The sequence below is a fragment of the Oryctolagus cuniculus genome, chromosome 15, assembly GCF_964237555.1.
Source record: "Oryctolagus cuniculus chromosome 15, mOryCun1.1, whole genome shotgun sequence".
NCBI classification, from domain to species: Eukaryota; Metazoa; Chordata; class Mammalia; order Lagomorpha; family Leporidae; genus Oryctolagus; species Oryctolagus cuniculus.
The window spans coordinates 75,408,311-75,425,808 of NC_091446.1; the positions used below are offsets into that span (position 1 = coordinate 75,408,311).

The 17,498-nt window shown below is 42.7% G+C and overlaps 1 long non-coding RNA gene across 1 annotated transcript in view; it reads right to left on the reverse strand.

Annotated features, from left to right (window-relative positions):
* Window positions 1–15,416: 15,416 nt before the first annotated feature.
* LOC127488767 (uncharacterized) overlaps window positions 15,417–17,498 on the reverse strand; it is an 81,955-nt gene continuing 79,873 nt past the window's right edge. Inside the window, exon 4 of the long non-coding RNA XR_007916611.2 lies at window positions 15,417–17,142. This is a non-coding gene — a long non-coding RNA (uncharacterized lncRNA). The remainder of the gene's footprint in view (window positions 17,143–17,498) is intronic.

Below are 17,498 nucleotides of genomic sequence, written 5' to 3' on the forward strand. Positions count from 1 at the left end.
TTATTCTTAATCACAAAAAGTCTGAAAGTAACAGAACTGCCCTTCAGGGAATGAACGGACAAGCAGATTCTGGCACATTGATATACTGGAATACCACACAGAAACAAAAAGCATTGAACTACCGATGCTATATGAGACAACTTGGATGAATCTTAAGTGCAACACACAAAGTGGAAGAAGACTGACCCAAAAGATGACATTGTAGAACAGAAAAAAATTCATAGGGGAGAAGATAGACCAGTGATCACTAGGATTGGAAGTTGAGGGAAGGATTGACCACAAAGAGACTGGGGAAGTTCTTGCATTTATAGAACCATTTCTTACATCTGGTCTATAGTGTTAGTCAATGGGCTGAATGTATTGGTCAAATGTCACAGAATAACAAGGATACCTTTCATTGTAGAGCACATTTTGATAACTTCTTTAGTATAATTGCTTTCTTTTGTTGTTCTGCATATTTCATTTCAGACATCTAAAACTAAATACAGTGAGGGGCAGGTGTTTGGCACACTGTTTAAGAAGGTACTTGGAATGCCTACATTCCATCTTGAAGTGTGCCGGTTTGGGTCCTGGCTCCACATGCAATTCCAGCTTCCTGCTATTTCAGACCCTGGGAGGCAGTGGTGGCTTAAAGACTTGGGTCCCTGACACCCGTGTGGGAGACCTGGGTTGGGTTCCTAGCTCCTGGCTTCAGTCTATCCCAGCACTGGTTTTTGTGGATATTTGTGCAGTGAAACAATAGGTTCTCTGTCTTTTGAACAAATAATTTAAAAAAAATAAAAATTTACTGTGAGAAGAGCTCCATGAAATTCACCAGACTTTCAAAAAAGTCCATGAGGGAAAAAAAAAAAAAACACAGTAATAATCTCTGGAAAATGAGGCATTGTCCTTGGCTGCTACCTTTGGTGATGCTGAGCTCCACCTTCCACTCCTGTCAACTTTGCTCAAGCTGAGCCATTTCTTAAGAGATGCACAGAGGAGGAACATGATGTGCATATGTGTGTGTGCATGCATGTTGAGGTGGATTCATTCTGAGAGGAGAAGTGTGGTGGGGGCAAGAGGCACGGAGTCACCACATAGACCCTGGAAGTCGGGTGAAACCAGGCCAGAGGAGAGCAACTTGCACACTTGTTTACTTCAGTTGGTGCAGCAGCTTATATAGCCAAGGCAGCCAATGCAGTCAAGGGGTGGTTTAGGCCCTAACCAATCATTGCCTGTTGCCAGGCAGACTCCTTTGTCAGGTGGGTTTGGAAGCCATTCCTGAGTAACTGACACTTGCTTGCCAGTGGCCATCTTGGCATGGCCTTCTTATTCCACCACATTTCCCCCTTTTGTTTATTTTTGAGCAACAGAAGGCATGATTCTGGGCCATACCATTGTTGTCCCCATTTCCATGTGGTCTCCTCATGCAGCTGTGCCTGTCTTAGGTTGTCCCCCAGGGGATCTTACCCGTCATTGACTAACCAGTGCTCAAAACAGGAGACCACAGGAGTGCTTGCTCAGATGGGGGTAGGAATGAGGAACGATGGTAATCAGGAATAGCATGACTGCACGCAGGCTATTGGCCATTCGAATGGCTGACCAGAGCTATAAAACAGTAGTGGATGTTGCTATGGGAAGTTCTTCAGGGTAGGATGATAGGGCAGCAGCTTGACAATCAGTAGCAGGTATGTCCACTAATAAGGCAGACTCTTAAGTCTTGTTCAGCTAGTTCTGGTTGACGGTCAGTTGCAGGCTTGATGTTTCTGCCTGGTAACCAAATGGGCTGTCCCCAATCTCTGGAAAGACACAAGCATATACTCTGCCCTTGGTTAGCAGAAGCCTTTTTACGGGCGTTGGAATCCAGGGCCTGAATTCTGCATCCGCTCATACATTAATGGCAAACATGCAGGTGGGATGGGGTCTAGTGGCTGCCCTGAGAGCCTTGGGTGCCCAAGGACTGCCACAAATATGGGGATCCTCACTGGGTTCAGATGGGATGACCTCGCATGGGTTATCACCTCGAGGTTATCTAAGTTCATCCCATGGGTATTTGGGAGGTGGCTGACTAGGCATTGCTGCATTATCTGCTGTCATGTCATTTTCACTGTCAGAGCTCTCTCTCCCTAAGTCAACTGTTGCCTGTGAGGCAGAGGCCTGGATTGACAGGCTCTTATCACTCACAGATTCATTATGTTTGGTAATCTCTGTAGGCTTCTGAGAGGGGGGTATCTTTCCCATGTTTGAGCACTTAAGACTGGTGTGCCATGCCAATTCTAGCCAAAGGAAAGACACCCACAGCACTTCTGCCATAACAAAACAAATTCATAGCACCTCAGCAGCTGATGGCATTATGCAGGGGATTCCCTACGTTAGACGGACAGCAGTATATCAGATTGTAAGTATGTCCTCTGCTTAGTGGGGGACCTCCTTGATTCATTAGGTCAAGGCTGTATGCCCACACGGTATCTCCAGAGAGTCACCTCTCTCGAGTGAGGGAAGATGACTTGGTTCTGAATTCTGAGATGATCAGTCCCTTATGTGAATTTGCCAGGCGAACCAAAAGTAAAAGGAGGAATCGAGAAATGGTGTTATGATTCTGGGTGGTGTGTGTCTAACATGGGGTCACTTCGACCAAGTATATATGGGATGTCGGCACTGCAGGTGGCAGTTTTACCCACTATGCCACAACACTGGGCCCTCCAGTTTTTTGAGTTACTGTAAGTGAGAAAATTAACTTAAAACATGCAATCTGCCTTGCATAACCATGTGTTAATGGTGTGTGAGACAATGCCACAGCTGAGAAAGAACTTCTAGGATCAGTCCCATTGATAATAGCTACAAAAGAAAATCAAATATCTTGGAATAAATTTAACCAAGGATGTCAAAGGTCTCTACAATGAGAATTGCAAAACATTAAAGAAAGAAATAGAAGAAGATACAAAAGAAAAAAAAAAGGAAAAATCTTCCATGTTCATGGATTGGAAGAATCAATATCATCAAAATGTCCATTCTTCCAAAAGCAATTTACATATTCAATGCAACACCAATCAAAATACCAAAGACATTCTTCTCAGATTTAGAAAAAATGGCATTGAGGGGCCAGCGCCATGGCTTACTTGGTTAATCCTCAGCCTGCAGTGCTGGCATCCCATATGGGTGCCGGGTTCTAGTCCCAGTTGCTCCTCTTCCAGTCCAGCTCTCTGCTGTGGCCCAGGAAGGCAGTGGAGGATGGCCCAAGTGCTTGGGCCCCTGCACCAGTATGGGAGACCAGGAGGAAGTGCCTGGCTCCTGGCTTTGGATCAAAGTAGCTCCAGCTATAGCAGCTATTTTGGGGGTGAACCAACAGAAGAAAGATCTCTCTCTCTCTCTCTCTAACTCTATCTGTGAAATAAAAAAAAATGATGCTGAAATTCATATGGCAGCACAGGAGACCTCAAATAGCTAAAGCTGGGGCATACAATACCAGATATCAAGACATACTGCAGGGCAGTTATAATCAAAACAGCCTGATACTAGTAATAAATCACATACAAAGGCCAATGGAACAAAATAGAAACACCAGAAATCAATCCAAACATCTACAACCAACTTATATTTGATCAAGAAGCTAAAACCAATCCCTGGAGCAAGGACAGTCTCTTCAACAAATTGTGCTGGGAAAACTGGATTTCCACCTGCAGAAGTATGAAGCAAGACCCCTACCTTACACCTTACACAAAAATCCACTCAACATGGGCTAAAGATCTAAATCTAGGACCTGACACCCTCAAATTATTAGAGAACACTGGAGAAACCCTGCAAGACATTGGCATAGGCAAAAAGTTCTTGGAAAAGACCCCAGAGGTACAGGCAGTCAAAGCCAAAATTAACAAATGGGATTAATTCAAATCGAGAAGTTTCTATATGGCAAAAGAAACAGGAAAATGAAGAGGCAATTGACAGAGTGGGAAAAATTATTTGCAATCTATATAACTGATAAAGGGTTGATAACCAGAATCTACAAAGAGATCAAGAAACTCCACAACAACAAAACAAACAACCCAGTTAAGAGATGGGCCAAGGACTTAGACATTTTTCAAAAGAGGAAATCCAAATGGCACAAATGGAAATCCAAACAGACACATGAAAAACTGTTCAGGATCACTAGTCGTCAGGGAAATGCAAATCAAAACCACAATGAGGTTTCACCTCACCCCAGTTAAAATGGCTTTCATACAGAAATCAACAAATAACAAATGCTGGAGAGGATGTGGGGAAAAAGGTACCCTAATCCACTGTTGGTGGGAATGCAAACTGATAAAGCCACTATGAAAGACAGTTTGGAGGTACCTCAGAAACCTGAACATAGTCCTAACCATACAATCCAGCCATGCTACTCCTCGGAATTTATCCAAGAGAAATGTAATCAGCAAATAAAAGAGCTATCTGCATCTCCATGTTTTTTGCAGCTCAATTCACAATAGCTAAGACATGGATTCAACCTAAATGCCCATACTGGTTAAAGAAATCATGGGATATAGACTCTATGGAATACTACACAGCTGTAAAAAAATGAAATCCAGTCATTTGCAACAAAATGGATGAATCTGGAAAACATCATACTTAGTGAAATAAGCCAGTACCTAAGGGACAAATATCACATGTTCCCCCTGATCTGTGACAACAGACCACCTAAAAGAAAATCTGTAGAAGTTAAATTTACACTATGAGAAGCAGTGACTTGAACAGCACTTGTCTTGACTGTTGAGGAACAGTTTATTATTTTTTTTTACCAGTTTCTTTTTCTACTTAATACTATTGGTTGAACTCTTTATTTAACACAGAATTATTCATAGTTGTTTAAATCCAGTTGAAAATAGATCCTAGTAAAAAGTAAGAATGGGAATAAGAGAGGGAAGAGATGTCAAAGAGATCACATAAATAAGCTAATTGTCTGGTAAAAACAATAGATACAATTAAAAAGAAGAGAATGATCCAACACAGCAGACTCATATAATGACAAATCCCCTGGCTGGTGCTATGGCTCACTAGGCTAATCCTCTACCTGTGGTGCCAGCACTCCGGGTTCTAGTCCCTGTTGGGGTGCCAGTTCTGTCCTAGTTGCTCCTCTTCCAACCCAGCTCTCTGCTGTGGCCCGGGAAGGCAGTGGAGGATGGCCCACATACTTAGGCCCTACGCCTGCAAGGGAGATCAGGAGGAGGCACCTGGCTCCTGGCTTCAGATCAGCAGCGCACACCAGCTGTAGTGGCCATTTGGGGGGTGAACCAACGGAAGGAAGACCTTCTCTCTCTCTCTCTCTCTCTCTCTCTCTCTCTAACTCTGCCTGTCCAAAACAAACAAACAAACAAACAAGAAAAGAATGACAAATGCCCTAAGCAGCACTCTGACCTCAGAATCAGCCCTTAAGGCATTCAGATCAGGCTTCCCATTTCAGGCATGGAAAGCCAAGACACTGTGGCAAAAAATGATCTATATGAAAGACCTCTGTGAGTGAGATCCCAGTGGGAAGAAGGGGCTATCAAAGAAGGATGTACTTTTCTCTGAAAGGAGAAAAGAACTTCCACTTTGCTTATGGCCCTGTCTAAATAGCTTTCATAGCCTTGGCAGCTCGTGACAAGAGCCTTGGGTGATTACTGATGCCATAAATAAGAGTGTCAATTGTTAAATCAACAACAGGAGTCACTGTGCACTTACACCTCATGTAGGATCTCCATCCTTAATGAGTTGTACCAAGAGAATTAACTGTAAAACCTGTCTTCAAACAGTACTTTATACTTTGCATGTCTTTGTGGGTGCAAACTGTTGAAATAGTTACTTAGTATAGAGTTGGCCTTCTGTATATAAAGATAAGTAAAAATGAATCTTAATGAAGAATGGGCTGGGAAAGGGAGTGGGAGTAGGATGGGAATGGGGGTGGGAGGGTGGGTATGGGGAGAAGAACCGCCATATTCCTAAAGCTGTACCTATGAAATTTGTGTTCATTGAATAAAAGTTTTCTAAAAAAATAAAAAATAGGTATGGGTCTTTCTTCATGATTCTGCACATGGAAATCCAATTTTCCCAGCACCATTTACTGAATAGACTGTCCTTATTCCAGGGATTGGTTTTAGATCCTTGATCAAATATAAGTTTGCTGTAGATGTTGGATTGATTTCTGGTGTTTCTATTCTGTTCCATTGGTCTATCCATCTGTTTCTGTACCAGTACCATGCTGTTTTGATTACAACTGCCCTGTAGTATGTCCTGAAGTCTGGTATTGTGATGCTTCCAGCTTTGTTTTTGTTGTACAAGATTGCTTTAGCTATTCGAGGTCTCCTGTGTCTCCATATGAATTTCAGCATCATTTTTTCTAGATCTAAGAAGAATGTCTTCAGTATTTTGATTGGTATTGCATTGAATCTGTAAATTGTTTTTGGGAGAATGGACATTTTGATGATATTGATTCTTCCAATCCATGAGCATGGAAGATTTTTCCATTTCTTGGTATCCTCTTCTATTTCTTCCTTTAAGGTTTTGTAATTCTCATCATAGAGATCTTTAACGTCCTTGGTTAAGTTTATTCCAAGGTATTTGATTGTTTTTGTAGCTATTGTGAATGGGATTGATCTTAGAAGTCCTTCCTCAGCCATGGCATTGTCTGTGTATACAAAGGCTGTTGATTTTTGTGCATTGATTTTATATCCTGCTACTTTGCCAAACTCTTCTATGAGTTCCAATAGTCTCTTAATAGAGTTCTTTGGATCCCCTAAATAAAGAATCATGTCATCTGCAAAGGGGGATAGTTTGAGTTCTTCCTTCCAATTTTGTATCCCTTTAATTTCTTTTTCTTGCCTAATATCTCTGGCTAAAACTTCCAGAACTATATTGAATAGCAGTGGTGAGAGTGGGCATCCCTGTTTGGTACCAGATCTCAGTGGAAATGCTTCCAACTTTTCCCCATTCAAAGGATGTTGGCTGTGGGTTTTTCATAAATTGCTTTGATTGTACTGAACAATGTTCTTTCCATACTCAGTTTGCTTAGAGTTTTCATCATGAAAGGGTGTTATTTTTCATTGAATGTTTTCTCTGCATCTATTGAGATAAAAAAGTTTTTCTTCTGCAGTCTGTTAATGTAGTGAATCACATTGATTGATTTGCGAATGTTGAACCATCCCTGCATGCCAGGGATAAATCCCACTTGGTCTGGGTGGATGATCTTTCCGATGTGTTGTTGCATTCTATTGGCCAGAATTTTATTGAGGATTTTTGCGCCTATGTTCATCAGGGATATTGGTCTCTAATTCTCTTTCAATGCTGCATCTTTTTCCGGCTTAGGAATTAACGTGATGCTGGCTTCATAGAAAGAATTTGGGAGGATTCCCTCTTTTTCGATTGCTCTGAATTGTTTGTGCAGAATCATGAAGCAAGACCCCTACCTTTTACCTTACACAAAAATTCACTCAACATGGATTAAAGACAACTCTACGAGCTGACACCATCAAATTATTAGAGAGCATTGGAGAAACCCTTCAAGATATAGGTACCAGCAAAGACTTCCTAGAAAAGACCCTGGTGGCACAGGCATTCAAAGCCAAAATTAACTATTGGGATTGCATCAAATTGAGAAGTTTCTGTACTGAAAAAGGAACAGTCAGGAGAGTGAACAGGCAACTGACAGAATGGGAAAAAATATTGAAAACTATGCAACAGATAACGGGTTGATAACCAGAATCTACAAAGAAATCAAGAAGCTCCACAACATCAAAACAAACAACCCACTTAAGAGATGGGCCAAGGCCCTCAATAGACAATGTTCACAAGAGGAAATCCAAATGGCCAACAGGCACATGTAAAAATGTTCAAGACCACTAGCAATCAGGGAAATGTAAATCAAAACCACAATGAGGTTTCACCTCGCCCCAGTTAGAATGGCTCACATTCAGAAATCTACCAACAATAGATGCTGGAGAGGATGTGGGGGAAAAGGGACACTAACCCACTGTTGGTGGGAATGCAAACTGGTTAAGCCTCTAGGGAAGTCAGTCTGGAGATTCCTCAGAAACCTGAATATAACCCTACCATACAACCCAGCCATCCCACTTCTTGGAATTTACCCAAAGGAAATTAAATTGGCAAACAGAAAAGCTGTCTGCACCTTAATGTTTTTTTTTTAATTTTTTAAAAAAAATTTTTTGACAGGCAGAGTGGACAGTGAGAGAGAGAGACAGAGAGAAAGGTCTTCCTTTGTCATTGGTTCACCCTCCAATGGCCACCACGGCCAGCGTGCTGTGGCCAGTGCACTGCACTGATCCGATGGCAGGAGCCAGGTACTTATCCTGGTCTCCCATGGGGTGCAGGGCCCAAGCACTTGGGCCATTCTCCACTGCACTCCCTGGCCACAGCAGAGAGCTGGCCTGGAAGAGGGGCAAGTGGGACAGAATCCCGCACCCTGACCGGGACTAGAACCCGGTGTGCCGGTGCCACAAAGTGGAGGATTAGCCTAGTGACCCGTGGCGCCGGCCCACCTTAATGTTTATTGCAGCTCAATTCACAATAGCTAAGACCTGGAACCAACCCAAATGCCCATCAACAGTAGACTGGATAAAGAAATTATGGAACATGTACTCTATAGAATACTATACAGCAGTCAAAAACAATGAAATCCGGTCATTTGCAACAAGATGGAGGAATCTGGAAAACATTATGCTGAGTGAATTAAGCCAGTCCCAAAAGGACAAATATCATATGTTCTCCCTGATCAGTGACAACTAACTGAACACCAAAGGGGAAACTTGTTGAAGTGAAATGGACACTATGAGAAACAGTGACTTGATCAGCTTTTGTCCTGACTATTGATGTACAATCTAATACTTTATCCATTTTATGCCGCTCCCCGATTCGCGGAGGAACGACACAGGACCCTGCACTGTTCTTTTGTCTGCTCGGCCCTTCCCGGATTTGCTGCTGGTCCTTCCCGGGTTGGCTGCCGACCCCTCCACCTCCGTGGAGGGGCGGCTCCACCTGTCACTTTCCCCACTTCTGCAGGGGAGCGGCACACCGCTGGCCAGCTCTCTCGGGGGCTGCTCAGATGTTATCCGGATGTTCCTGGTGCATGTTGTCTCTCTCCTCCTTTATAGTCCTCTTCCATCAATCCCAACTCTGCTACCCACATGCTGAGCACGCTGCTCTCCTCCAATCAGGAGCAAGATCATCTCCTGCAGCTCATCAGTCAAATTGGCGAGAGGCAGCTGTGCAGAAGTTGTTTACTCCTCTCCCAGTGCCATACTGTGGGAGAGCAGATGCATAGAATAAGTCTTAATTCCAGTAACTTAGTCTAGTCCGAGTTGCTCCCCACAATTTTTTCTTTTTTCTTTTTATTCTTTGGCGTTGATACACGCCTGTCTTCGGTGCCCAGTGGCGCACACTCTGCTCTGCTTGCTAGAGTTGCCCACAGGTGCTTACAAGCCATACCAATCAGGCAAACTGAATCCAGGTCCTCTCTTTGCCATGTTGTGAGGAGGTTTTTAGGCGCTGATGCATGCCTATGTTCGGTGCCCTGCAGCGCACACTCTGCTCAAGCTGCCTGCAAGTGCTTATCGCCTTACTAATCAGGCAGACCGAATCCAAGCCCTCTCATTGCTGTGTTGTGGGGAGGCCTTATTTTTCTCTATTTCTCTATCTCTGGGCATTCCTATCTCTCCTATTTTACTTCTATCTGCCAGCATTCTTATTTCTCTCATTTTACTTCTATACTTCTGTTTCTCTTATCCCCGCGGCTTCCCGGCGCCTGCCCCGAAGCGGCTTCTCGGCGCCTCACCCTGCGGCAGCTTCCCGGCTCTGCGTGGCTTCAGCCTGCGCTTCTCTTATCTGCGTGGCTTCCCGGCTTCGCGCGCGCTGCGCGGTCTCTGCACCCTTCATGCCCGCACCACGGCCTCCGCGCCAGCCCCGCGCTCTCCTATCCACTCGTGCCCTGTGTGCTCTCTCCGCTTGTGCCCCACGTGCTTTCTCTGTGCTCAGCAGCTTCCGTGAATCACGGCCTAGCTCACGTTTCTGCTACCGGTCTTCAGTCTAAGTTCCCCAGGCTAACCTGATGAATTCCAACCTAGCTTACGCCTCCGCTTTTCGGTTTGGCTTCCCGTCTTTTTGCTCCCTGGGCTAATCTGACGGATCCTAACCTAGCTTACGTCTCCACTTCCGGTATAGTTTTTCGCCTTTTGCTCCCCGGGCTGACTTGACAAATCCCAACCTAGCTTACGTCTCCGTTTCGGCCTACCCCCGCGGCTTCATTTTCCCTAACATATTTTTCTCTACCCAGTATGTTTCCTAACTTTTCTTCCAACAATATTTCTCTCTCATTTCTCCTGGCTTCTCCCCACAGTCCATATCCCAGTCTGTTTCTTCTAGCTTTCACTTTCACTTTCAATCTTAGATTTCTCCCAGCTTCCCCCCGTAGTCCGTATCCGAGCCTACGTTTCTTCTTGCTTTCACTTTCACTTTCAACCCTAGATTTCTCCCGGCACTTTTTCTGTCCGGCTTTTCCCTAGGCTCTTTGCTAGTCTCTCTCTCTGGTATTTTCCCGCTTCTTCCCTCCTAGGTTTCATATCCGAGTCACGGCACCATTATCCCTCCTAGGCTTCCTATCCAAGTCACAGCACCATTATGTCGCTCCCCCATTCGTGGAGGAATGACACAGGACCCTGTGCTGTTTGTCTGCTCGGCCCTTCCTGGGTTTGCTGCTGGTCCTTTCCGGGTTGGCTGCCGACCCTTCCACCTCTGTGCCGTCTCTCTCCTCTTTTATAGTCCTCTTCCACCAATCCCAACTCTGCTACCCACACGCCGAGCATGCTGCTCTTCTCCAATTAGGAGCAAGATCAGCTCCTGCAGCTCATCAGTCAAATTGGCGAGAGGCAGCTGTGTAGAAGTTGTTTACTCCTCTCCCAGCACCATATTGTGGGAGAGCAGATGCATAGAATAAGTCTTAATTCCAGTAACAGTCTAGTCCGAGTTGCTCCCCACAATTTTAGTTTTTTTGTTTTGTTTTGTTTTGTTCTAGTACTATTGGTTGAACTCTGTAATTCACAAACAATTATTCTTAGGTGTTTAAATTTTAACTGAAAAGTGATCCCTGTTAAATATAAGAGTGGGAATGAGAGGGAGGAGATGTACAATTTGGGACATGCTCAATCGGACTTGCCCCAAATGGTGGAGTTAGAAATGTGCCATGGGATTCCAATACAATCCCATCAAGGTGGCATGCACCAATGCCGTCTCACTAGTCCAAGTGATCAATTTCAGTTCAGAATTGATCACAGTGATAGGTCTAAGAGTCAAAGGGATCACACAAACAAGACTAGTGTCTGCTAATACTAACTGGTAGAATCAAAAAGGGAGAGAAGGATCCAACATGGAAAGCAGGATACACAGCAGACTCATAGAATGGCAGATGTCCTAAACAGCACTCTGGCCTCAGAATCAGCCCTTAAGGCATTCAGATCTGGCTGAAGAGCCCATGAGAGTATTTTAGGAATGGAAAGCCAAGACACTCTGGCAAAAAAAAAAAAAAAAAAAAAAAACCACACACCTAAATGAAAGATCTCTGCGAGTGAGATCCCAGTGGAAAGAGTGGAGCCATCAAAGAAGGAGGTACCTTTCTCTGAAGGGAGGAGAGAACTTCCACTTGGACTATGACCCTGTCGGAATAAGATCGAAGTTGGCAAACTCAAAAGGCCTCCACAGCCTTGGCGACTCATGACTAGAGCCTAGGGAGATTACTGATGCCATAACCAAGAATGTCAAATTGTTGAGTCAACAACAGGAGTCACTGTGTACTTACTTCTCATGTGGGATCTGTCCTTAATATTTTGTCCAATGTGAAGTAATGCTATAACTAGTACTGAAACAGTATTTTACACTTTGTGTTCTGTGTGGGTGCAAACTGATGAAATCTTTACTTAATATATACTAAATCAATCTTCTGTATATAAAGAGAATTGAAAATGAATCTTGATGTGAATGGAATGGGAGAGGGAGAGGGAGATGGGAGGGGTGCGAGTGGAAGGGAAATTATGGAGGGGGGAGCCATTGTAACCCATAAACTGTACTTTCGAAATTTATATTTACTAAATAAAAAAATAAAGAAAATTCCATTTTCAAAAAAAAAATAGGTCGGCACCTTGGCTCACTAGGCTGGCTAATCCTCTGCCTGTGGTTCCGATACTCCAGGGTCTATTCCCATTTGGGGTGCCAGTTCTGTCCCGGTTGTTCCTCTTCCAGGCCAGCTATCTGCTGTGGCCCAGGAAGGCAGTGGAGGATGGCCCAACTGCTTGGGCCCTGCACCTGCATGGAAGACCAGGAGGAAGCACCTGATTCCTGGCTTCAGATCGGCACATCGCACCAGCCATTTCGGCCATTTGTGGGGTGAACCGATGGAAGGACAACCTTTCTTTTTGTCTCTCTCTCTCACTAACACTGCCTGTCAAAAATAAATAAATAAATAAATAAATCCTTTCAAAAAATGGTGAGTGAGCCATTTAGTATTTTGTGTTTTAGCTATCACATAATATTTTATCTAAGTTGACACTTTTGCAGAGACAGGCTGGGCCATGCTTACTTCTAAGTGAATGGACACTAATGAAAGGAATGCAGCAGCCTCCATGACACAAATCTCCTGTGTATTCATTTCCTTCTGAGTAGGGACCCAGTTTCCTTTCTTTCAGTCCTTACCAGATACCATGACCATACAAATAGAAGTTATTTAATAAACCAAAGTTGCACATTTAACATTGGACTCTTATATTTTATGTAATAATTATTTCAATATCGATGCTCATTTATGGGATTCTCAGTGACATTTTAGTTAGATAAGAATTAAAGGTAATTCTATGACTCATGGGATTTTTGAGCTGGAGAAATATATTTCCATGCTGTGCAGTGAAGTTGAAGATTAAGGAAAGGACCCTTCCTTTATCCAAGCTTTCCCAAGTTGGAGTCAAGACATTCAAGATTTAAATACCAAGAAAAATGTCTTTATATATCTTTGGTAATATGTTGAGACCAAAATGAGCCAAAGGAAGTTAGGAAAAAGGAACCAAATTATGAGAAGGAAGTCTTGATCCATTCAGGAGCCTGGGGTAGACTGAAGCTCTTTCAAGCAGACAGGTATCCACAGGTAAAATGAGCTCTGAGCTTATCACCAGCAGAGGGCGCTGGCACAGGCTGCACAGCCTTTTCCCAGAGAGCTTGGGGAGATGATTCAGCCTTGCATGGTACATTGGATCAACAACCTCAAGGGAACTTAGCAGTTCTCAGAATCTCTGATCCTCAGGAGCTTGACTCTTGTTTATTTGCCTTGTCTAAAGTAATCTAATTAATGTTGGATGCAATCAGATTTTCGTTCTCTCCCTTAAGAAGCAGAGTATAATTAATCATTCCACAGTTTTTGGTGCATTAGCCTAGGTAAAGCTCTTATTATTTATTTATTTGAATTTTTATCCTTTCCCTCTTATTTCCATAGTCTGCTCTCATTTCTCTCTCCACGTAAGGCAAAATCCATCCACCCACCCATCCACATGTGTGTGTGAATTATGCATGCATGCCTGCACACATAGATTTCTATTTATGTGAAAAAATATATCCTGGTAAGATAGACATTTGTCTTATAAAATATATACTATTGCTTTATATGCATGCCTTATTATTTTACACTAATGATACTGAATAACGTATTGCATTCTGCTTCTTACTTTCTTAATTCAGCATTCAATCTTCATTATCTACTCATCTTGTTACATTTGGTGTGTTGCTTCCAATCATGGCCTAGTCATCCATGATGTGAACTGCATCACATTTTACCTATCCAGTGTGTACCTTCACAAACACAATGAAGATCCTTATAAGGCTTTAGCATGTCCATTAGTGAAGCTTCTCTTGAGAACAGAACAAATTGTGTGTGTGTGTGTGTGTGTGTGTGAATGAGAAAAAGAGAGGGACAATGAGATGAAAAATTGGCTGTTACAGATGTGAAGGTTGGAATGTTCCCACAGCTGCAGGCTGAGACAGAGGCCGGATACCCAGGAGAGCCAATGGTGTACCTGCAGATACAAAGCTGGCAGGTTCAAGACCCAGGAAGAGTTGATGTCTCAGTTCTAATCCAAAGGTTAAAACAAAAGCCTGGGCCCTAGTTCAGAGGACATCAAACAGGGAAAACGCTCTGCTACTCAAGGATGGGTCATTCTTTTGATTTTACTGAAGGGTTCAACTGACTGGATGGGATCCACCACACTAGGGAGAGCCATGTGTGTTACTCAGCCTATGGATTCAAATGTTAACCTCATCCAGAAACACACAGCATAATATTTGATTGGATATCTGGGCAAACGTAAAATTGACCATTGCCCAGTTTAGTTGACACTAGAGTTAACCACCCTACAGCATAAAACTAGGAGTGTAAATGTTGGATCATGAAGCACAAGTGTATACTTAACTAGATTATACAATATCAGCCAATTCTCCTGCTTGATAGAACCCATCTATTTGTACTCACAATGAATCAGTGTTCTTCATCCCTGGATTCTTAGCACCTGCTAACACTTGACATCATCTAGCTCTCTGACTCTGCCAATGCACAAGGCATAAAAAGATATCTCATGGTGTTTACATTTGCATTTCTCAGATTATGAATGATTTTGAGCAGCTTGTCACATGTGTACTATCTGGCTTCCTCTTTTATAACTGTTGTCTTAGTATGTTTAAATCTCTAATGTGTCTAAGGTCATCATCTTTTTTCACTAAGCATGATTTTTATTTTCTCAGTTTTCTTGTTCAGTCTTTTCCTGTAGTCTATCTTGTTAGCTTTCCAAAGAATAAACATTAGGCTTCCTTAATATTCTCTCTCACATTTGTGGTTTATTTCCAAATTTTCCTCTTCTACTACTCTCCCTTTTACATTCTCCTTGAGAAATGATGGCTTATTTTACCCTGGATTTTCCTAAAAGCACAGCGCCAAGCCTGACACATAGCAGATGCATAATGCAAATTTGTTGAATGACACAATAAGAAAATACATCACTTTTGGCTGGCATTGCAGCTTGCTAGGCTAATCCTCAGCCTGAGGCAGCAGCACTCCTAGTTCTAGTCCTGGTTGGGGCGCCGGCTTCTGTCCCAATTGTTCCTCTTCCAGTCCAGCTCTCTGCTGTGGCCCGGGAAGGCAGTGGAGGATGGCCCAAGTGCTTGGGCCCTGTACCTGCATGGGAGACCAGGAGGAAGCATCTGGCTCCTGGCTTCGGATGGGTGCAACGCACTGGCCGTAGAGGCCATTTGTGGGGTGAACCAACAGGAGGAAGACCTTTCTCTTTGTCTCTCTCTCTCTCACTGTCTAACTCTGCCTGTCAAAACACAAAACAAATATATATATATATATATATATATACACATATATAAAACTTTTGAGGCCTAGAACTTCATTTTGTATTTTATATTGAGTTTTCCTCAAAGTAATGAGAGTTTAATGACATATATAGCCAGAGGAGAGAAATGGGCCAGGCTAAAGGGATGAGAAGTTTGTGCTTAACCAGTTTCCCTGCTAGGGTTTGGCCACTTCCATGGACTGCAAACTTGCTTAATGATGTGAGGAGTGAGGATGGGAGCTCTCTGTTCCAAAAGTAATATCAAAGGGGAAGCACCTAGAGTTCTAGAAGTAGAGTTACAGAGGCTGCTTACCAGAAATATAATCACCAGCAATGCTGTGAAGGGTTCTGTGTGGACGAGTACTGCATAACATTTGCATGGCACAAATCATGAGGTCACCAACCCAGATTATTAGAATTATAGGGGGAAAATAGCCTAACCTGGAAACAACAACTACTAAAATAAGCTTTCCTGTGTACTAATAATAACTAGGTAAGTGGATATGAAAAATTGGCTAACAAGCATGGCTGTAGCTTCTCTCATTGGTGGACTAGTGCGGCAAGCTGGTGGACAGAGGCATTGCCAGTGGTCATTTTTTTTAATAATGACTTTCTCAAAGGCACCAAGTGAAAAGTAAGTCTCTTTCCAGCAAAATGCCCTAAAGGGGGAGTCAACAAACCAAAGAATATGAAAGCTGAAATTATATATAAAGAAAACATTCTGACATATTTCTTTGTGTCAAAGGCTTCAACAAAAAACCTGGAATGCAATTATATATTTTGAAAAATATAGATTAAAAACCCCAAAGCACTTCATAAAAGCTTTATCAAAGAAACAAAATACTTAGTAATTAATTTCCCAATAACTACATAGAATGTATTACATTTACTGTAGGACTTATGGCTTTTGTGATCTAATATTTAAGGATAGCATGTTGTGTCCAAGCAGATGAAAAATATATGGGAAACATAAAGAAAATGTTTGTAAGTCTAATAGTTGATCTATTGCTTTCGGCACTCAAGAGAATACCTATCATACTAAAAACCATTTCTGTTCGGCCACTTTATATAAGATTGGAAAGAGAATATTCAATCACTTTAACATGAGCAGCTTATTTCCTGCTAAAAACAATCCATTCATCAGGAGTTGCTATCTTCTCAAGGGAAACTACATCCTATACCATTTGTAAGGCAATGCATTTTTCTAGAATGTCATTGGAAGGCATTCATAGACCTGTGATTACATTATCCAAGTTTGCATTACTTCAACAAAAAAAGGTGATTCATTCTTCAATTTAGCAAATTCATAACACTAGAATATCAGCCAATAAATATCAAAGACCTGACCTTTCTAGATGTCTCAGCCCTCCACTGTACATTCACAGTTCCAAAGCAGGTGTATTGGCCATGGGAAACCGATAGGCATTCCTATAATTAGAATGCTAACTTTGAAAACTCTAAGTTCTTGTTTTCTTTTAAAAGTTTCAGAATCAAACCAACTTTGGTAAGATTTTGACACTTCAATCCAATTACTGTAACGCTGCACCAGTTCTTAAGAAAGAACCCACACCTACTTATCTAAACAATGCATTCAAAGGGTCTTTTAAAAATTCATGAAAAATGCATACAGTGAAAAATTATGCATGTATTTAAAAAACTTGCACCCAAATAGATTTACCTTTTAATTCTGATTTTCCATGAACTTTTTTGAAGTATTTTCATACAACTTGTTATTTTTGTTCTGCATTAATAGGATGACATCCTGACAAGTCACAATCTAAAGAGAAAATCGAAAGCAGATTCAGTAAAAGATAAAAAATAATAAATTACTTTCACTAGGAGAGGGTAGTAGAACAAGGAATGAACTCCCATGGAACACATCATTTTTTGTAGCACAAAACTGTAAATGTCCACCTTGCGGCGCCGGCACACCGGGTTCTAGTCCCGGTTGGGGCGCCGGATTCTGTCCCGGTTGCCCCTCTTCCAGGCCAGCTCTCTGCTGTGGCCTGGGAGTACAGTGGAGGATGGCCCAGGTGCTTGGGCCCTGCACCCCATGGGAGACCAGGAAAAGCACCTGGCTCCTGGCTCCTGCCATCGGATCAGCGCGGTGCGCTGGCTGCAGCGCGCCGGCCG